Source organism: Protopterus annectens, chromosome 1.part1 (genome assembly GCF_019279795.1).
Source record: "Protopterus annectens isolate FY-2018-M chromosome 1.part1, PAN1.0, whole genome shotgun sequence".
In the NCBI taxonomy this organism is placed as follows: Eukaryota; Metazoa; Chordata; order Ceratodontiformes; family Protopteridae; genus Protopterus; species Protopterus annectens.
Genome location: NC_056726.1, coordinates 944,383,057 through 944,405,473, shown reverse-complemented (window position 1 = coordinate 944,405,473; position 22,417 = coordinate 944,383,057). Strand labels below are relative to the sequence as shown.

Below are 22,417 nucleotides of genomic sequence, written 5' to 3'. Positions count from 1 at the left end.
TCTATTTTTTATTTTGTTTTCTTACCACTGTTACATCTGTGTCATCTAAATCATTAAACACCAAGCTTAACCTGTAACCAGAAGTTAAATATTTTTTGCTTCAGCATTATCATCCATGCTGTCTGTATCATATGGTTTCTCCCCCTCCATGTCATTTTGTTTACTGATACCCCTCTTCAGCACTTTATTGTCGCATTTTCAATTTCTTCCTTTTGCCTTCCTGCATCGGCTATTATTTCTTTTCCTACTGATTATTCTTTTTTGGCCCCCAAAGATGCCATTTATTCTTGCATAGTTTATTTGGTCTGCCTGATGCACAGTGGGAAAAGACTTCTTCCTTCCTCTCTTCTGTTTTATATTTTGAATTGACCTCATTATATTACACTTTATTTGTTTAGCATTAGAATGCTATAACAGTAAAATATCACTTTAATCACCAATTCAGAAACTATATACATATGTAATGCTTTCTTTGCATCTTCCTTTTTGTATAATGAACTTATGCTATGTTTCAGTGCCTCATGTCATTATTTTTTGATTTTCTTTCTCCTAACCCCATTTCCCCGAGATATTCTTTCCTGCTTTCTTTTGGCCTCCTTTTCCTCCCTTACAGCATGCTAGCTTCTCATTGTTTATCGTCTCTCATGCATATCTTTTTTTATTTTCTTTGATTACCCAACTATGCATTTTTTTCACTTGATTCTGCATCTTGTTTGCCTCGTCCCTCATTTCTTTATCTCTACTGCTCTTACCCATTCACATTTAAATCTCATTCCCATCATCTTGATAGCTTCACGTACATTCTACGCTTTTCTACACATTCCATTTGCCCTCTCTCCTCACCATTTATCTTCTCATTCTCCTCTTCTTTTTATTCAGTTTTTTTACTGCCCTGCATACGGTTTCCATTTGTACTTGATATGTCCTAGAGCCCCTGCCGGCAGAAGCTATAGTACACTACCATATATGTTCTTAGATTTTGATTGCACCTTTAAATCCCCTACGGACCATGTACTATTTCATGGCTGTTCCTTGCTTTACTATTTTTTCTTCTACATTCCACTTTGTTTTGCCTTCCATGTCAGCTTAATACCCTTTTTCAAGTTGTGGCCTAGCAAACTGCAGTGTTATCTTTACTGAGATATTATGGCTTCAGTAATTTGAGTAGTGCACAAAATTCCCAGCCAGTCTGTAGGGTAATCTTTCCTACCACCCCTCCTCTTGGGCTTTCTGTTCTATCCGCCACCTTTGTCTGTAGGTTCCCTTCATGACAACAGCAGTATAACACTGCATCTTATTGTGGATGAATTATCATTTGGTCTTTGTCCTCCTTAGTAGTATATTTTACAACAAAGCAACTTTTCCTTCATTAACATTAAGTGCTCGAGTCAAGCCTACCTTGTATAGTTTGATTTTTTACGCACAAAAAAATCAACAAAACATAGTTAAAATGCCACTGTCTATCAAAGTCCTTTTTTTCTTGTCTTGTTTTCTCATACTTGCTCGTCATTTGTTAATTCTCTTCTTGTTGCAGTTCCTTCTCTTCTTGTTGATCAATCATGAGCCTCTTCCTTATTCTCTTGATATTTTTCCCCATCTCTCTTTGTGCGTCTTGCATCTTTTTACAGAACAGCAGGAAAGGTTTGACTGGCCAGCTTTCTCTTGCATCGCTAGCTTGCTGATGCCTTTCTCCCATCATTTCTTTGCCGATCTCTTCCTGGCTTCCATGCTGGAAAAATTATTTTTTCTCATAATTTCATTGGTGGTTACTAGACTATCTGTCCAAGAGCCATTTTAAACCTAGCCAAGCTTACCTACCCCAGATTTACCAAAATATTGCTGACATGCTACTTTTACCTCTCAAAAGGTTTTTATTCCAGTGAGGAAAAACACTTTGAATATGGCCAAATGTACCACTTTGAATCTCAGGTTTAAACCTCTGCACAGTCTTAAATGTGGCCCAAATTTATTTATTTTCTCTGTAGTGCCTAATGAGTGTTGATGACTGAAAAAAAAACACACATTTTTCCTCCTACCATCAAAGCCTAACCTTATTTCCACAGTAAATACAGGAGCTGTTCCTTCAGGTTTCCTCCTAAGATTTGTTTGTACTTTTACTAAAATGGGTCACGAAAAGCAAGATGTTTGGTTCAGCAGACACGTAGACCCCTTTGTACTCTATTTATCAGTATTTTGTCCTGGGATATAGCTACCTATTTGCTCACTTGTGCCACCATAAAACTTTTTCAGTGATTGCCCTTTATCCTCTCTGGTATATTAAAAAAATTAAAGTTGTCACATCTTTCTCAGTCTTTTGTTCTGTTGCTAACCACTTTCTCTCTCATCTCCTTCTGGGTAGCCTCCACTTCTGCCAGCTGCACTATATGCTCACTTTCCACCTTCCTCATCACTCCTGTATTGTTCAAATGGCTTAAAAGGTACTTTCCATTTCCTTCTACCATTATTTTTATGTACTCCAACAGCCATTTGCGTGTTTTCATTGCATCTGTATATACCTCATCTAATTTCCCTGCAGTAATTTCTGTTTTTCTCTTACTGGACCATCTGTCATCCTACCATGACTTTATAAAATAGCTGTCAATGTCTGTCCATTTGTGTCTCAACCACCTATTCATACTTCTTACTTATACTCTCCACACATTACACCAAACCTGTGTAATGATGCTCCTCATATTTACTCCAGATATAGACTGATTAACTCCATTTCAACTCGAACCAAAACAAAATTAAGTGGAATAATACTCTCCATATCACTAATTCCCCCATAAGCTAAAATCCTTCTTGGAGGAGATATTCACCATTATCCTGGCCGTACCTACCAAAACGACCATCAAGACAGTTCTTTTCCACACACTACTCTAACTTCACAACAGTCAATCCCCAACCCCAGTAACCTAACAGTTGCTGTCATAACTGTTAGAAGCATAAGAAATAAAACTGCTGAACTACATGCCTGGATTACCCAACATAAGCCTGATGTTCACTCTGTAGCTGAAACTTGGCTTACATCCATCATAAACAACTCCAAAATTACACCTCCTGGCTGTAAAACCATCCTTAATAGCCCGCATAAAGAGGAAAGGTTATGCTATTGCTGTAATATTTCCCAACAACTACCACATTTCCCCTTACAACAAACCAGTACCAAAATTCAGTTAAGCATTGCTTCTTATTACTTTCCTGAAAACAAAGAAATTATAAAGAAATGTATTCGTATTCTTTGCATCCCTCTTGGAGACAGTACAGCTATACTGGAAGATATCCTACTTTGGATATATGTAATAATTCCACAAGAAAAAATATTACTAGGTGATGTGAATCTCAATATGTTGGACATTAACTCTAGTTCCCCTACTGAGATGCATACAGTTCTGTCCAGCAGGTCCTGTTTATATCACAGGCAAGGTTTAAGTCTTTAGAATTGGTAAATATGGTGCTGATTGTTTTCTGGATATGCAGGAAGTCCATCAGGGTGGAGTGTGCTAATGCCTTGTATGCCAGACATAGATCTCCCCTCAACAGCCTGTAGGAGACAAAATACAGGGATGGGGCCTTGAGGCATCCTTCATAGGACATGTTACTTACACCCTGTATTCTTTTAGTGAGGAACCTCTGTGGATATTCCAGTTGTTGGTTATGCCTAGTTAGGTACATACTAAAAGGGACATTATACTCAAGGGTAGGTCTGATGAATGGTCGAAGTCTAGATTACTGTCTGTGTGTCCTCAAGTCTCTAAATACTGGGTCCACTCTTAGGGGTGTTGTCAATATGATAACTTCCTGAAGGGTACTGTTATGCATTTCTTGACATTTAGTTTTAGTCTGTGTGTCTGACACCAGTTGTTTGTCTGTTTCAGCCCATCTTGTAGAATATTTATGTAGGGGAGCAAGCCAATGACTGCTCCCAATTTGCAATCATCTGCAGATTTAGCCAGCCAGAGGCCCTTGACAGAAGTAAATGCCAAAAAGGAGTGATCCCAGGACTGATCCCTGAGGAACTCCGCTTGTGACTAGCCTCTTTGTAGAGGTGGACTCCCCAGTTCTAACTTCCTAGGTCCTGTCTGTGAGCCAGCTGGCTATTCACTAGGTGACATAAGAGTTTGTACCTAACCTCTTAAATTTGTCAAGAATGCTCGAGTGGAGGATTGTGTCAAATGCTTTGGTTACATCCTGCCTTTTGGAAATGGTCAGTTCTACATCTCAGATTACTAAGCATTATCTCAAATGTGCATATAATGCTGTAAATGCTGTTTCCAGGGCTCTACTGGGACAGTTTTGAGAAGAAATGCCTGGATAAGTCCTGGAGGACATAAAGGCACAGATATTAAATGCAGCTCTGCAAAACAACCTTTTATTTGGTAATTCCTCTGCATCAGTTCTAAAAAAACTGGAGCAACTGTTCTTATCATCCATTCCTAAATTCCAGAACAAAATAATATTCTAATCCAGCTGTTCTTTAAGTCAGCCCAGCAAAAATCTTCCAAACAGCAGTTCAAAACAAAATGGCAAGGTGGAACTAAAAAGAAAGCTGATGGGTCTTAAGGAGCCTCCTTTCAAAAGCTTAACAATCCATGCTCACCTTTCCTTATTCCATCCTTCCTCAAAAAATTGCAGGGAATCTTTCCTTTTGTCTTCCTGCTTTGGCAGTCAATAACATCTGACTCTTGGGTACTAATTTTCATAGAGCGGAGGTACAGGCTGCAGTGAGCATCCCCTCTCATTCCATCTGGAATTCCTCCACCTCCAAAAAACAGACTTCATCTTCTGCCTCAGATCATTTCAGAACTTCTGTTTCAAGGGATCATATAACAACATGTCCTACATGGACCGACTTAAAGCCCTGCCCTTGTAGGTTCATAGGTTGGTACTAGGCTATCGCCCCTAGGGCCTATACAAGCCTAGCCCTAACAATTCCCTGGCTATTTCTTCCCACAATATTTACTTCCCGGGACCCCTGTCTAGCAGGGCGACTGACGTGATCCCCGGGGTGAATTTCCTATCTCCCATCCAGTCATCAAGGTTCCTTTTGAAGAGGGCCAAAGCTCTGCTTGACATGTATGGGCAGTCCATTTCAGAGTCTGGGGAGCCTCTGGGTCAGGAACCTATCCTTCCAGCATGTTTTGTTCATTGTGATGACAAGGTTTAGATCCCTGGAGTGTGTGACTCTGTATCCTACAGACTATTAAGAGGTGACCTGTGTCTGGCATGCAGGACTTCAACCGACCCAGTACTGATAGATTTACTGAACATCAGCAAGTCAGATGGCATCAGAAATGCTCAATCTAGGGCTATAAACCTCTTCTACATCATTAACAGAATGGCTGGGAGGGACTGGTAGACTCCTCATCCACATAAAACAAAGTTTATCCCTGTCCATATTCAAGCAGAGCTTGGATCTATTTTATGGGAAAAAGAAAATTTTCCCCAGGACTGCCCCATGTAGTCCTAATGGGCAGATGCTGCTCTTAAATGCTTTATCCCATGCATCTGTCCCCCAAATTATCTGTGGCATGATCACAGTTATTATCATTAGAGGTACTGTATAATTGTCAGCCGTGGGATGGTTAAGGCCAATCTTTAACCAAATGGAATAGGTTAATTTGAGCACAAAAAAAGAAACTGGCTAGGATGAAAGTGGCCCACAAGAGCAGCTAGCATAGTATTTTAGTAGCAACCTATATAGCTAGTACTGTTGGACTAATGGGATAAAGGCTTTTACTCCAAACCTTTCCTGCTTCCCAGAAGAGAAGGCACATTTAGTCCCATTTTAGAACTTCCCAAGGTGAAAACTGGTTCCAGGTGAGTTCCTCTGCATCTTAAGAGTGTACTCATCTTTACAGGAGACTTCTCCGTATACTTTTCAGTGTTTTTAGAAGTCTAACGTGAAATTCTGATAAAGATGCTTACATAAAATTAAGGCAGTAAAGTATAGTCTGCAAGCTGACATGATTTGCTAAGAAAGCATAGTGAAATAGTCAGCATAACATGTACAGAACTGGAGTTATTGTGAAGTGTTTGAAAAAGTTTGAATGATGTGTGATACTATGATGTTATTGATGTTTGCGGGCAATGGGTGTTAGTAACAAATAACATTAAAACACAGTAGGTTATCTGAAGGCATTCTAAGACATAAATGCTTTTTTGGTAATGCAGTTATGACTGTTAGTTTTATTTTTCATAACTGTATTAATTTCAAAAAAACAATAAAGTGGTGAATGGTGCTAAAACCAACAAATAAACCAAAAAGAGCACCGCCAGGGCAAATGGAATCCACAATAATTTATTGAAAAGTTAAGCACTTTCATCAAATAAAATTGACTTCAGCAGAACAAAGAATACAATAAGCCAAACTTTTAAATATACTAAAAACAGTGCCTATTGGTTAAAAACACGCACGCATGCACACACACACACACACGCACGCACACAGAGTTTTGTAGATTAATACAGTTTTTAAATAGTGGGAAGCTATTATATGCTTAATTTGCATAGGTTTTACAGTATCACAAAACAGCGGTATGCTACCCCCTCTTGTAATGTGTTGTAGGAAAGGTCTCAAACGGCAAGCAATTCTCTCACTAAAATGTTGATCCTATCTTGCATACTTAGAGATATAATAATTTGTTTGACCATAGCTTTTGGCGTATAAAATATATTTTTTCTTATATCTGCAACATAAAGTCAGCATCTATAGGCACACATTAGATGCTAACACCAGGGTAAAACACATGGTCTTCTGAAGAGTTATCATAGTTTATATTCTTGTAATTCCCATCATTTATCACATATTGTAAATCTTAAGAAGTGTGTTTTCACTAGAGGGCTTTCTTTTGAGAAAAACTCTCACTTAGAAGGCCTCAGGAAGCAAAGTTAATTGTCCTCCTCCTGTTCAGGTTTGAATGAGTTAATCAACAGATCCATCCAGTAATCCTACTTCCCCTCAACTTGGAAGCAATATTTCATCTTGCCTTTACACAAAGTTGGCCCCTTTTCTGACCTCCCTGACTTTAGACTTATAGCGACAGCAATACTACGTCCCCTCACGATAATCCTAAAGAAGTGCATTCAGTCATAATCCCTAACTTTTATCTAACCAAAATATCCTGTCAGCATGCCAACAGCTGCATCCTACCCTGTCATTGTACAGACACTGCTCTGCTCTCCTTCCGTAATTCTGTAAATGACCTTAGAAACAACAGTCTCCTAGTCTCCTCAGTATTTCTTGACATTTCACCAACTTTTCACTTGGTCGGTCACAGACTGCTGCTACACAGACTTTCCAAAATAGGCTGCTGAAACAAAACTCTCCCGTGGTTCAAATCCTGTCTTTTCCAGAGAGCTCTGTGTGAAATGACAACAGGCCCCCTCTACCTTTATCCATGTCCCTGTCAGTGTCCCATAAGGACACACCAGAGGTCAATTCCTCGTTGGTCAGATCCGACCATAAGCTAATCACCCTAGACATCCACATCCCTCCCCCACCCCCCATTAGGGAAACCACAGTAAAAAATTTCTCCAAAGCCAACTTCACGCTTCTTAAGACAGAAGTGGCAAACTTCACGACATCCATGCTGACGAACAATAGAGGTATGACTGCTGAATCCTACACAAATGCACTTTATAAGCACTTACATGAGTGCATGGATCGTGCAATCCCTAACAGAACCAAGGTGCTATCCTCCAAAAAAAGGAAGCCAATCTGGTGGTCCTCTGCCATAAACAAACTCTACAACAGAAGAAAGAAACTGTTGCAAAAAAAGAGTAAAATCCCATGATTGGAGAAACTCCCTGGTCAGCTTCAGTAAGAAGCTGAGATCCCCCATAAAATCCTCCAAAGCTAGTTATGAAAACAAAATCGCCACTGACTCTAAAGACAACCACAAAGCATTCTATAGCTATGTCAAGAATCTCAATGGCAACACTCAGATCTGCTCTGAGTTACAGCACAATGGCACTAAATATACAGAACCAATGGATATTGCCAACATCCTGGCAGATAGGTTCAGTGCTAACTTTACTCCTCTGTCATCCCCTAAAGGGCCCATCTCTATACCAGAAGAATGCAAAGTTCCTGTAATCACGGCTGCACAGGTAAAAAAACACACTATCCAAAGCCAAGAACACAGCATCCATGGGACCTGACGACATCCCAAGCTGTGTTCTACATGAACTACAGAACAAACTGGCACCCCACCTAAGTACCATGTTCAATCATAGCCTTACCTCAGGCTATGTGCCCACTGAATGGCCCACAGCGACAGTTATCCCACTCCACAAATGGGGAGCCACCACAGACCCCGGAAACTACCGCCCCATTAGCCTAACGAGCCTGGTCTGCAAGGCTATAGAGCATATCATCATGGAACTTATAAACAATGACATTGGTAATCTCCAAACTCAGGACCCCACCCAGTTCAGGTTTGTAAAAGGCAGATCATGCCTCCTAAACCTGATAGACTTCTTTGAAGCAGTCACCAAAGCCATAGATGAAGGTAAGGTGGTTCACACAGCCTATCTAGATCTCACCAAGGCTTTTGACACCATCCCCCACTCTGGAATTATAGATAAACTCACTAAACTAGGTATAAATCCCTATGTCACAAGATGGGTTGCCAACTGGCTCAATGACAGAACCCACACTGTGAAAGTAGCAGACTCCAAATCCAGCTTCAGACCAGTGACAGGTGGAGTACCACAGGGTTCAGTCCTGGGTCCTCTCCTGTTTGGTATCTACTTCTCTGAAGTACAGGCCAGCACAGAAGGTCTTTGGCTAACAAAGGTCGCAGATGACTGCAAACTAGGAGCCATAATCAAAACTCCAAAAGATGTGGACATCCTACAAAAGGGCCTTGCTGAGACAGATGCCTGGTGTCAAAGCCATGGCCTCAAGCTCAATGCCAAAAAGTGCATTGTCATTCCTTTTGGTAAAAACTCAGTACCCATGAACTACCACATAGGTGGTAGTCTACTTAACACCGAAAGTGTGATAAGAGACCTTGGGACACAGTGGACAGTAGTCTGTCCTTTGATAATCACATCGCCACAGTAGTCAGGCAATCCTTCTATGTGGCACACCTCATCACAAAAGGTTTCTCATCCAGGAAAAAAGAGGTCATTGTTCCCCTCTACTCGTCACTCATTAGACCCATTATAGAGTACAATGCCCCTTTTGGTATGTACCTCACAAGACATCTACAACAACTGGAAAGGCCACAGAATTATCTCACAAAGAGGATTACCGGCCTCAAAGAGATGCCCTATGCAGACCGTCTCAAAAATCTGCAGCTTTACTCCATTGCATATTGCCTACTCAGAGACGATCTCTGCCTAACACACAAAGCTATGTCAAACCCAGAGCTTTTAGACATGCTCCACTTAAAGAAATCCCAATCCCTACGAGCTACACGCTCTAGGGACCTAAACCTTGTCACCACAATAAACAGAACATGCTGGAGGGATAGATTCCTGTCCCAGAGACTTCCCATACTCTGGAACAAACTACCTATCTATATCAAACAAAGCTCCTCATTAGCACTGTTCAAGAAAAATCTTGATGATTGGATGGGAGATAGGAAATTCACCCCGGGGATCACTTCTGTGGCTCTGCTCGACAGTTGCACAGGAAAATAATTTTCTTGGGTGGCGAAAGCCAGGGTACCTTTGGCTAGGCTTATATAGGCCCTAGGGCCAATAGTCTAGTACCTACCTATGAACATATTCATTAATGACTTGCCTGCATTCCTAACAGTCACCCTTATCCAATATGCAGATGACTGTACTGTTGTCAGCTGTGCTCTGCCCACTCTGTCTTTGAACTACAAAAGCCCTACGACTGTCATTCTGAACTGTTAAGTCCTAACTTTTAGACACTTCCCTGGTCTTAAAACCCCCAAGAAACAAAACTTAAGCTTTCCCATCCCAAACCTATGTGACCCCTGCACAACCCACTCTTCCTCCAGTCATCTGACAGCACAGACATTGAGTTAGTTCATCATACAAAATTACTTGGACCTGCTATCGAAGAACAGCTAAAATTTGACTTGCACATTCAACAAGTAACCCAAAGAAACCAGCCTGGAAAGTTACTATTGCAGCATATCTCCTGCCTCCACTGAAATATGCTATTTCAATCTTTATTAATTTACAGTCAACCCAGCTAGCAAAACTTGAACTATTATACATCAGAATTACAAAGTTTGCCACTAGGCTTCATAATAAAAGTCACCACTGTACAGCCCTCATACAGCTAAACTGGCTCAACTTCCCCAAATTCCTTAAACTTAAATTAGTTAAAAACACCATACAAAACCCTGCACCAACCTCACACGTCCCTCACTCAACACTTCATCTGTTTTACAACCCTTCTCATGCTGTTAATTTGACAAATTCATGGCAAAAGTAAATACCCCACTCGGGCATTATAGATAAGCTCACCAGCTTAAATATAAACCCCTATGCCACTAGATGGATTGCAAATTGGCTCAAGGACAGAGCCCACATGGTTAGAATTGCTGGAGCCATGTCAGACTCCAAACCAGTTACAAGTGGTGTCCCACAAGGCTCAGTCCTGGGACCTCTCTTGTTCGGTATATATTTCTCGGAGGTACAGGCCAACACGGAAGGACTGTGGCTGACCAAGTTCGCAGATGACTGCAAACTGGGCGCCATAATCGACTCTCCAGCCGACACAAGCATCCTCCAAAAGGGCCTCATAGAAACAGACAGCTGGTGCCAGAGCCATGGCCTCAAGCTAAATGCCAAAAGTGTATAGTCATCCCCTTTGGCAAAAACAAAGTGCCCACAAATTACCACATAGGTGGTAATCCATTAAGTACAGAAGAAGTAATTAGGGACCTGGGGACCCAAGTTGATAGCAATCTCTCATTTGACAACCACGTGGCCAAAGTGGTTAGAAAAACATTTTATATAGCCCACCTAATCATGAAGGGATTCACATCTAGATCAGGGGGGGGTCATCGTGCCTCTTTACTCATCCCTCATCAGGCCCATAATTGAGTACAATGCCCATTTTGGGATGTACCTTACCAGACACCTGCAGCAACTGGAAAGACCCCAAAAGTACCTCACCAAGAGGATCAAAGGGCTCAAACAGATGCCATATGCTGCCCGGTTAAAGAAACTCCAGCTCTACTCAGTGGCATATCGCCTGTTCAGAGGCGATCTGTGCCTGACGTATAAAGCCATGTCCAACCCGGAATTAATGTACATGCTGCACCTCAGAAAATCCAAATCCCATCGAGCTACGCTCAAGAGACTTGAACCTCAGCACTGAAATAAATAGGACATGCTGGAGGGACAGATTCATAACCCAGAGGCTCCCTTCACTCTGGAATAAAATCCCAGTCCAGGTTAGGCAGAGTCCCTCATTGACTCTCTTCAAGAGGAATCTTGATGAGTGGATGGGAGATTGTAGGTTTACCCCGGGTATCACTTCTGTGTCACTGTTAGACAGAGGCACAGTATACTAACCTCGAAAAAGGGCATAGCAAAATAAATTTAAAATGGGTGGCGAAAGCCAAACACACTCTGGCTAGGCTTATAAATGCCCTAGGGCAGATAGCCTAGTATGAACCTATGAACCTAATTATCTCTTAGAATCCTAATTAACTCTTAGTGATTCATTCTACATCTGCCGTATGGCAAAAATGTGGATTTCACTCCCTGTCTTCCTTCACCAGACTGAAAGTCCAACAGACTTCAAGCATAAGTTAAAATCCTCCTTATATGGCTACATGGCAATGCCACAGCTATGAACCACCTGACTAGTGCCTACAGCATAGCCATCTCCTCAGCCTCTCAACACTTTCTCTGTCTCTCCTCCTCCTCATCCTTCTCCCCACCCCCCATATATACCATTTTTCATTCTGCTGTTTGAAAGAAGCCACTGGCATCATGTGACCTGAATGCTGTTTGTTGGTTGTTTGTACGTTTCCCTCTCCATTTTGTACAACCACTGTATGCTTATTAAAAATTTTTATCTGTATGTTGCATTAATCCAAACTACAGTTCTAAGGTATATAAGTTGTCTATTTCTGTTATTCTGCTTTGTCTTTACAATGTAATTCATAGCTTAAATATGGAAGTTGCTGCCTATTTCTATATTTCCACTGTATGATTATGTAACGCTGTACTTCTCATTCATATTTATCATATTTTTTTCATGTGCCTTACATTATGATTTTTTTTGTACTCCAAGCCTCAGCTGAAAAGGGGCTTCATTCCCAGGTAACAAATGTAAACATATAGTAATAGCAATACTACTACTACTGCTAATAATTGCATTGGTTATTGCCACTAGATCATTCACTGTCCTGGTGAGGATTATTTCAGTACTGTAATGGCTCTTGAAACCTAAATGATATGAATCATGGAGGATATTGTTAGGAATCATGCTTTTCAGTAGCAGGCTGGGAGCACTGTCTAGTATAGTGACTTTCTCAGAGTCACACAATAGGCAAGTGAAAATGGAAATAGTCCAGTCCTGTACCCTGGGCACATGAAGCGGCTCATTAACAGCTCAGAGCTTTAGTCCTCTGCACTAACTGCAGTGCCAGATGCTGAGTTTCTCCTTAGTAAAACCTAGAGCCTGCAACAGTTTTCTGCCTCAGTAGAGGAGGAGCAGACTGAGGGATGTGTGCCCCAGATCCTACTTTGGAGGTGTGTGTTCAAGTGTGTTAGCTCTCCTAAGCCTTTTTTTCCACTGTCTGGATTCCAGGGCCAGCTGGCCTCATTTTGAGTAATGTCCTCTTGAGTTAACCAGTCACAGTGTAGCGGAGCTCTGGGTGAAGACCTCTTCTCAGACTTCCATATGTCAGACTGGCATGGCCAGTCTCTCTTTGGTGGGAAGACGTTGGATCATCAAACAGTGATTTGCTATGTAGTGGTAGCTCAAGTCACAGGTGCAAGATTGTATGCTTAGTTATGTAATTCAGAAATTGTTGCTGGACCTTGCACAGGTCTTCCTCCCTACTGTGCCACTTGCTGGCACCCTGCGGCTCACAGGTTCCTTGTTCCCTAATAATCAGCATGTCAAGTGCATACTGTCCATTTTGTCAGACTACGTGCAAGATCCTGCCTGCTGGTAACAAGAGTCCTTCTCTCACTCTCTGGCTCCTTTCTTTGAGTAGTTTGAAGACCTGGAGGACTCTCTGTGATGGACAAAGGTGATGAATTCTCCCCTTTGTTTCTACTGTGGATAATCCCTCCATGGTGAGGATTTCAGACTTATAAAATAAAGCACGCATTGGCCTCTTGACCTTTTCCACCCTAGAAGTGCTTTCTGGCATATTGGTAGAAGAAACAGGAGAATATTGTCATCACTTCCACAGAGCCTTTCATCAGGGATGCCACTGAAACATTTAGGAGGTATTCTGCTGCTGCTGCAGCTACTTAGAAGGTGAGTATCCATTACAAGCCTATACCTGAGTGAGTTGAGCCTTCATACCAACCATTCTTGAGCTGATTCCTCTACCATCCCTTCAGTCTAGCATAGGTCCCCTGAGGCCACAGCAATCTGCCATCATGTCACCTGACAGGAAATTTAAATCCTTGGACAACCGTGATAAGAGTTTATTTCTGCCACTTTCTTTCTCACATTCTCAACTCCCACCTTTCCAACTTCCAGTCTCCCACACGTGGGTACTGCAAAAGCTTGAGGACCTCTTTTGAGACTGGGTTCAAGGTGGACAATGTTGTGACTCTGTCAGCAGTTTTCAAAGTTCGTTACTACATTCTCAGCTGAAATTTTAACTGGAGGGGATTCTATAGGTAGGGCCACAGGGTCTCGTATATGTACTTGCAGGAGATAGATTGGCTGACGTCATCATTTCCTGGCAGGGGGAATACCACAATCAAGAAGTTGGTTTCCCAAGGGTGAGGCTCTTCCATTGCACATTTCATTTGGTTTGACAATTGTGATTTCCCCAAATGTGGGAAACCTCATAATTTCACAAGGAGGAACATGTCATTGTGGATGCTGTTGAATCATGGAGGATATGCTGTTTGGCAGTACTGTTTGGGAGCTGGCTGATGACCTACTGAAGCCAGAACATTTCCTCACCACTGTAGAAGACCTTTATGAACCTCCCACCCCAAACTTCGGTCATCTTCTCCACTTTTCTTTCTAAACCAAGACAGTCCTAGTAAAGGAAGAGGCCTTTTCACTATCTACAGAATGCAACAGTGAAGCATCTCGCAATCCTTCCTCATCTTCTGATTAGTTGATTCCACAGACCTAGTTGGTGCAGTCCTGACTCCATTCTAGAACTGCCTATGTGGAGGTAGTAGTTCTCTATGTTAACCTAGATAGAACCTTCAGAGAGGACCAGTAAACTCTGGGGGATTATGTATTGCATGAGTGACATATCTCACATGTCAGCCTCTAGTGGGGGCTGTGCTGAAAGAACAGTCAGTTTCATCAGAGCTATTAGAATAGGGCCAGATTTCACTGCTAGATGTTATATTTTTTTATTATTTAGCTATTTAGTTTTGAAAGAATTTTTGGTTCCTCCAATTTACAGCTACTCTTAGGTCATTTCCTTTTCACCAGGTTACTGAACTGAAGCTAGTCAGTCTCCCCTGAACAAACTCTGCCCCATGCTTGGGGTTGGTGAGGAAGTCAAGGTGTCGTGGAGCAGCATTCTCATACTACTGAGGAGTATGTTGGTGTATCGTTCACATCTCCACACATGACTCAGCTATAGCACTGCCTCTCCAAGGACACTGCACCCATGTGTCACTGGTCTGTGGGTTGGATTTTGTATTTCTGGGAGTAAGAATTGTCAGCAATTGGTTTGCTATCACTTTCTTGAGTTTGGGGGGGGGGTTCATGCATTTGTGGGCTCATTTTGTGTATTTCATAGAGGTGTTTCTGCCAAATTTTGGCACAAAATATGCCATTGCCTGTCTGTACATACTGTACTGGCCAGCTGTTTGTCTTTTTTTATTGGATTTTGCCAAAACTTGGTCACCATTTGGCTTTCTGACAGCTGAAATTAACCCACAAACAAACATAAGTTGTCAGCTCACAACTAACAGCCTTCCTCTTTGGTAACTGGGATCTTGGAGGGTAATAGCCTTTGAAATGAGGACTTGACCCCAGCAGTCTGACTTCAGGGTAGGAGGTTAACAGTCACCTATACTATCCATTTATTCTCTCTTGTTGTGTGCTAGGTGGCAGAATGTGATCCAGCGCATAGAGTTTCTGATGTCTTGTTTAGATGTTCATCGTGTTTCACTGTTGCAGTCATGACTGTAGGGTTCTCCCCTGCCTGAAGGCAGTCCTCGGTCAGCCAGAATCCCAAAGTCTGGGGCCGGCGTCGGCTGTTCAACCATGCTCCCCGACGTCAGAGCATCAGGAGTACAAAGCTGACAGCCGACGCCATCTTCTCCAGTCTTTCTTGCCGTGCGGTGATAGCAGTTCGCAAGTGCCAGTCGGCTGACTCCCGACGATTTTTTCTGATAAACTTCAGTCCGAAGACTTTCTTCTCCACACAAAGCTAAGTACCCTGTTGGGGAAACTTTTTCTTGCTCCAGTCCGATGTCAGAAAAAGTTAATAAGTCATGTGGGAAGCAAATACCTCATAAGGATTTTCATTCTTACTGCATTCCTTGCTTAGGCCCTGACCACGACGTAGCTAGTTGTGGGTTTTGTGCTAGATTCAATCAACGTACAATTAAACGAAGGTACGATTTTGCTTTTCATTACTTCGATAGGCGCTTTAACTACAAAATGTCGTCGGATACGGTTCCGGCTACCGGAGTTCATAAACGACGCAAGGATAAAAACAGGCCTCCGAGGTCCAAATCTGATAATAGCGCACAAGCGGAGCCAGCTTCAGGTTCGGCCGTCGTCAGTGAGGTGCTTTTGCAGCCCCTGTCATTGGCCATTTCAGAACCGATGGCCGAAACGGACTCTCATGAGGAGCCAACCAGGCCTTTAAATATTTCTATTGCAGGACCTTCGGACAATGCTCCTTCGGATGGGTCCGGAGCCGCTGTACAGGTACTGGCTTCCGAAGGGGTTTTCAGGCCTACTCAGTTTCTAATGCCAAAGACAAAGGCAAAGACTCCTTCTAAATCAAAGACTGCAACACAGGCCTCTTCTGAACCGGCTCCCAAGTCACAGAAACAGTTACTCAAGATGGTGGAGGATTTACTTACTATGATTAGGGGTTCTCATCCCCCTCCAGATAAAAGGCCAAGGCAGGATGTTTATTATGATTCCTCTGATCAGGCTTCTGTTTCTTCAGTTTCTTCTTCTGACTAAGAATATTCTTTCCCTACTTATGAGGATTCTGATGCTGAGGAATCCATTCCTTCAGCTTCTTCCCCTGAGGATTTCTCTTTTGGGGAAACTTTTCATGAAATGAGGGAACATTTCCACTGGGAAGGACAGGAGTATTCGGAATCTAAGAAAAGACTAAGGGATTTTCTTCTTCTCCCCCAACATAGACCCTTGGCTATTCCTCCTGTTTTGGATATTGTGGATGATGCTTTTTCGGAGGCTAACTTAACCCCTGACTCTTTTCCTCCTGCTCCTGTCAAGCCTGATAGATATTACAGGGTTCCTGATTCCCACCAGTTTTTATACTAGAACCCTTCTGCTGACCCTGAAACCATTTCTCAGGGTCCTAAGGGAGTTAAGGCCGCTTATGCCAAAAATCCCATTCCCACTGAAAAGGATTCTAGATCTTTAGAAAGATGGGGCAAAAAAGTGTACACTTATGCTACTTTGTCCATTAGGGCTTTAAACTGTCAGTTTCATATGCTGAAATACCAGCAATTTCTCTTGTCTGTTTTAAAACAAAAGCTTACTTCCATTTCTGCCTGTGCAGATGATAAGGAATTACATGACTTATTGCATGCCACTGAGCAAGTTGGGAAGCATGGTTTACACTGTGGATTTGATGCCTTGGAGGCTTCTTATAGGGCTGCGGCGTCCGGCACAGTCATTAGAAGGCATGCATGGCTAAAGGAACAAAATTTGCCAGAACAAGTAAAAGCTAAATTATTGGATGCTCCTGTTCAGCATAATGTCTTGTTTGGATCAAAAGCTGAAGAGGTGATTAAAAAGATGGAGGATAAGGCGAAATCCATGCAAACAGTTAAAGATTTCCTACAGGTACAGCCACCAAGATTTAGCAGAAATTGGCCTTCTAAAAATTGGTCCTTTCCCACTTCAGATAGGCCTCAGAGGGGTAGATATAGACGCTCCAGAGGAAGGCCTCAAACACAAGCTTCTTATAGACCAAGACAGTGGACTGCTTCCACCCCTAGGGGAGGAGAGGACAGGTCTCAAACTCATAGGAAACAAACTCAATGACTCCCTTTGTTGGGCTGCAGGAACTTCTTGCCTGGAAGCCCCTCTTGGAGGAAAACTCTCTCTTTTTTATCAAAATTGGACGCATATAACCCAAGACAAGTGGGTTCTGGATGTGCTTTTAAGAGGTTACAAATTCCATTTTCATACCCTGCCAAGGCCGAGCGGATGGCCAGGCCTTCCAAAACATCAATGGACAGAGGCCTTAAACCAGGTGGAAGCTCTTTTGGCTATGAAAGCTATAGAACTGGTTCCACTTTCAGAGATGGGACAAGGTTTTTACTCAAGGCTCTTTCTAGTCCCCAGGAAGCAAAACTCATGGAGACCCATTCTGGATCTGTCAGTCTTGAACACCTTTCTAGAGATTCCAAAATTCAAGATGCTTACTCTACAACAGCTACTTACAATGCTGTCCAAAGATGCATGGATGGTAACTTTGGATTTAAAGGAGGCATATTTACACATTCCCATCAGACAGGAACGCAGAAAATACCTCCGGTTCAAAGCCGGATTGAGGCACTTTGAATTCTCTGCGCTGCCCTTTGGATTGTCTACTGCGCCCAGGGTCTTCACCAAATGCCTGGCTCCAGTAGTAGCTTACTGCAGACTCAAGGGAATTCAAATTTACCCTTATCTGGATGATTGTCTAATTCAGGCAGACAGCAAGAATGTCTTACTCCAGCATCTAGAATTTGTACAGAACCTCCTCAAGTTCCTGGGATTCTCTGTAAACATAAAAAAGTCAAATTTGATACCCTCACAACAGATAACTTTTCTGGGTGCTCTTCTAAACACCACAACCCAGATGGCATTTCTGACATCCAAAAAACAATTACAGCTGGCTTCAACTTTCAAAACCTTGGCAACCTTAACCCAGCTATCTGCAAGGAGATTCCTCCAGGCTTTGGGTTACATGGCCTCCTGCATCCTTCTCGTTCCATATGCAAGACTACACATGAGGAAAATACAGTGGTACCTAAAAAGTGTATGGTCTCAGCATTGCTACAGTTTAGACATACTGATCTCCGTCCTGCCTTGCCTTCAAAAGGAATTTCTTTGGTGGTCCAGGGCATGTACTCTAAACAAAGGGAAACCCTTCTGTCTGCCTCCTGCCACTCAGATTCTAACCACGGACGCCTCGGATTATGGTTGGGGAGCCCATTTTCAGGGAAACTGTCTGCAGGGCCTTTGGACAAAGGATCAGAAGCACCTGCATATCAATTTAAAGGAAATGTTAGCCGTTCAGAAAGCTCTAATGGCCTTCAGGAATCTTCTACAACCAGGACAACTACTAATACGGACAGACAACACCACAGTTATGTGGTACATAAACAAGCAAGGGGGATTTCATTCCTACCCCCTTTGCAGACTAGCCATGGATCTATGGAACACAGCTCTAGCTTGCAATCTGGACCTTCAAGCTCAGTTTCTACCAGGGAAGCTGAACTTCCTGGCAGACAGTCTGAGCAGAAACCTTTCTGATCCACACGAGTGGATGCTGGACACCAAAATATTCAGGATGATAACAGCAGTCTGGGGATGTCCTCACATAGACCTTTTTGCATCCCATCTCAATCATCAACTACAGAATTTTTGCACCAGGATTTTCCACAAAGAAGCTTGGAAAGTGGATGCCCTATCATTCAGTTGGAGGAACCTCTCGGGATATGCCTTTCCACCTCTTCCTCTTCTTCCATGGGTATTATTAAAGATCCCAAGATGATAATCTTGCTGGCCCCAAATTGGCCCCGACAGTTTTGGTACCCTACTCTGAAAAACCTATGTCTGGAGCCCCCTTGGGTTTTACCTCAGTCTCCGAACCTTCTGTCCCAACATCAGTGTCAGGTTCTACACTCTCATGTCAGAACTCTCAGCCTGGCGGCCTGGTTAATCCAGGGCCTTTGATTTCTTCTTTCCTACCCAAGCAGGTTATGGATGTCATTTTAGAAGCCAGACGTCCTAGCACTAGAAAATCTTATGCAGGAAAATGGAAAAGATTTTGTTCCTGGATGCAGGCTCAGGATTCTGATCCCCTTCTTCCGAACATTTCTTTAATTTTACTTTACTTGTCAGATCTCTTAAATAAGGGTCTCTCTTTCTCTTCCATTAAAATACATGCCTCTGCTATTTCTGCTCATTATAATACAGACCCTCCAATATTTTCCCACCAGCTCATGAGACAGTTTCTCAGAGGAGCTAAGAACTTAAGACCTCCTAGTTCTCCTCCCATTCCTGCTTGGGATCTCAACTATGTTTTGGAAAAACTAACCTTGCCTCCTTTTGAGCCTGCCGCCTCTTCTGACATCAAGTTTTTATCTTGGAAGACAGCTATCCTATTGGCCCTAACCTCTGCCAGGAGAGTTTCAGAGTTACAAGCTCTTATGGCTGTGGAGCCTTATATTATTTTTCATCAAGACTGGGTGTCTTTGAGGACTAATCCTACCTTCATGCCTAAGGTGGTTTCCAAAGTGGCTTTAAATCAAACTATCCACTTGCCTACTTTTTTCCCCACTCCTCAAAATAAAGGGGAAAGGATCTTACATTCCTTGGATGTATACAGACAACTATGTTTTTACCTGGACAGAACCAAGGACATCAGAAAATCAGAACAATTGTTTGTTTCTTATGCTTCAAGTTCCCAAGGTAAAGCCATTTCAAAACAGACCATTTCTAAATGGATTGCTCATGGAATCAGATTTTGTTATCCGCACCATGGAAAGCAAATCCCAGGGAGTATATGGACTCATTCCACCAGAGCTGCTGCCACTTCTGTGGCCTTCCTCAGGGGAGTTCCTACCAAAGATATTTTGGAAGCTGCAACTTGGAGTTCAGTGCATACTTTTTCTAAGCAATACAATTTACCTCTCTACTCTAAGTCTAGGGCAGGCTTTGCCTCTGCAGTCTTGCAGGGCCTTTTAGCCTCCCCTTCTTCTTTATGACCACCTCCCTTTCTTTCAGCTTTGGGATTCTACCCTACAGTCATGACTGCAACAGTGAAACACAATGAACATAGTACAGTTGTGTACACCTACCATAAATGTAGATGTTCGAGTGTCTTCACTGTTGCACTCTGGGTTTCCCTCCCGTCTGTCCCCTCTTATTTTTACTTTTGTGTGGTTCCTTTTTTCACCATTCTTCTGAGGTGTATTTGCAAAGGATATGGGACCTTTCTCATTTTGGGACTCCTGACATCTGGGGCAAGAAAAACTGGAGAAGATGGCGTTGGCTGTCAGCTTTGTACTCCTGACGCTCTGACGTCAGGGAGCATGGTTGAACAGCCGACGCCGGACCCAGACTTTGGGATTCTGGCCGACCGAGGACTGCCTGCCGGCAGGGGAGAACCCTACAGTCATGACTGCAACAGTGAAGACACTCGAACATCTACATTTATGGTAGGTGTACACAACTGTACTTTCTCTCCATGTGCTTGACATACCGAAGAGTGAGGTAGTGATTATAATCACGAACAAATCCACAAAACACCAACCAAGTAAACTGATAAAGTGACGAACCCGGTCACAATAAGAGCAACACCTCTTACAAAATCAACTTTGCAATTTATTGTAGCAAAAAATAAAAGTGAGCGTTAAAAACACATACACGCTTTCGGCAAGTAACATAACCTGCCTTCATCAGACAAAAGTTTTAAAACCATCCAATGTCAGTATTTATAGGAACACCACATTACGAGTCTCCAATCAATTTAAAATACATTCAATTGCCTTTACTTTATCCAGGGAACCTTAAAGTGCTACGCTACTCATAACCACATAAGGTATTTAAACCTACATATTAAGCTTCAGGCTAAAATTATTTATACATATTGAATACTACATAACATGCAATAAATATGTAAAACTACCAAAAAAGAAAAACATTATATTAATAATGATAAATATAAATCATAATAGTTAAAAACCAGTTATAAATCCCTTCTTATAGAAATATGATTACCCTAAGTATTAAAAATATATTTTATTTTATCTATTGCGTGTATGTGTTTTTAACGCTCACTTTTATTTTTTGCTATAGTAATTATAATCCTCACATGCTCTGTTTGCTTTTGCCTGGCATCACCAGTATTATGGTGTAATGGCAGGGTGGTTCCCTAGATAAGCTGACCAAGCCTTTGGACATTTGTTGCCCTCCCACACCCAAGTTTGGTTACTATCAGTGAGACTGTAATTAAACTGAGATCACAGGAACAAATAAAAACACTTTTTGTCGCAGTTGCACCAGAATGAGTCTTCGCCTTTTTCTTTCGGCTGTTCCTGTTAGGGGTCGCCACAGGGGATCATCCGTTTCCATTTCTTCCTATCCTCTGCATCTTGCTCTGTTACACCAACCACCTGCATGTCCTCTCTCACCACATTCATAAACCTTATCTTAGGCCTTCCTCTTTTCCTCTTACCTGGCAGCTCCATCCTTGGCATCCTTTTCCCAATATACCCAGCATCCTTCCTCAGCACATGCCCAAAGCAATGCAATCTTGCCTCTTTGGCTTTGTCTCTAAACCATCCAACCTGGGCTGACCCTCTAATAAACTTATTTCTAATCCTGTCCACCCTCGTCACACCCATCTTAACATCTTTAACTCTGCCACGTCCAGCTCTGACTCCTGCCTTTTTGTCAATGCCACTGTTTCCAACCCATATAACATAGCTGGTCTCACTACCCTCTTGTCGACTTTCCCTTTCACTCTTACTGGTACTTGTCTGTCACAAATCACTCCTGACACTCTTCTCCACCCTGCCTGTACTCTCTTCCACACTCGCCATTACTTTGAACTGTTGATCCTAAGTATTTAAACTCAGCCACCTTCGCCAGCTCTACTCTCTGCATCCTCACTATTCCTTTCTCCTCCCTCTCATTCACACACATGTATTCTGTCTTAGTCCTGCTGACCTTCATTCCTCTCCTCTCTAGAGTATATCTTCACCTCTCCAGGGTCTCTTCAACCTGTTCCCTAATCTCACTACAGATCACAATGTCATCTGCAAACATCATAGTCCACGGGGACTCCTGTCTGATCTCGTCTGTCAACCTGTTCATCAC

General features: G+C 42.4%; 1 protein-coding gene and 1 pseudogene across 1 annotated transcript in view; both read left to right on the top strand.

Moving 5' to 3' along the window:
• The window catches only part of CPSF3 (cleavage and polyadenylation specific factor 3), a 710,232-nt gene that overhangs the window by 334,439 nt on the left and 353,376 nt on the right, over window positions 1–22,417 (top strand). The window lies entirely within an intron of this gene.
• On the top strand, window positions 13,864–13,997 carry LOC122817071 (annotated as a pseudogene).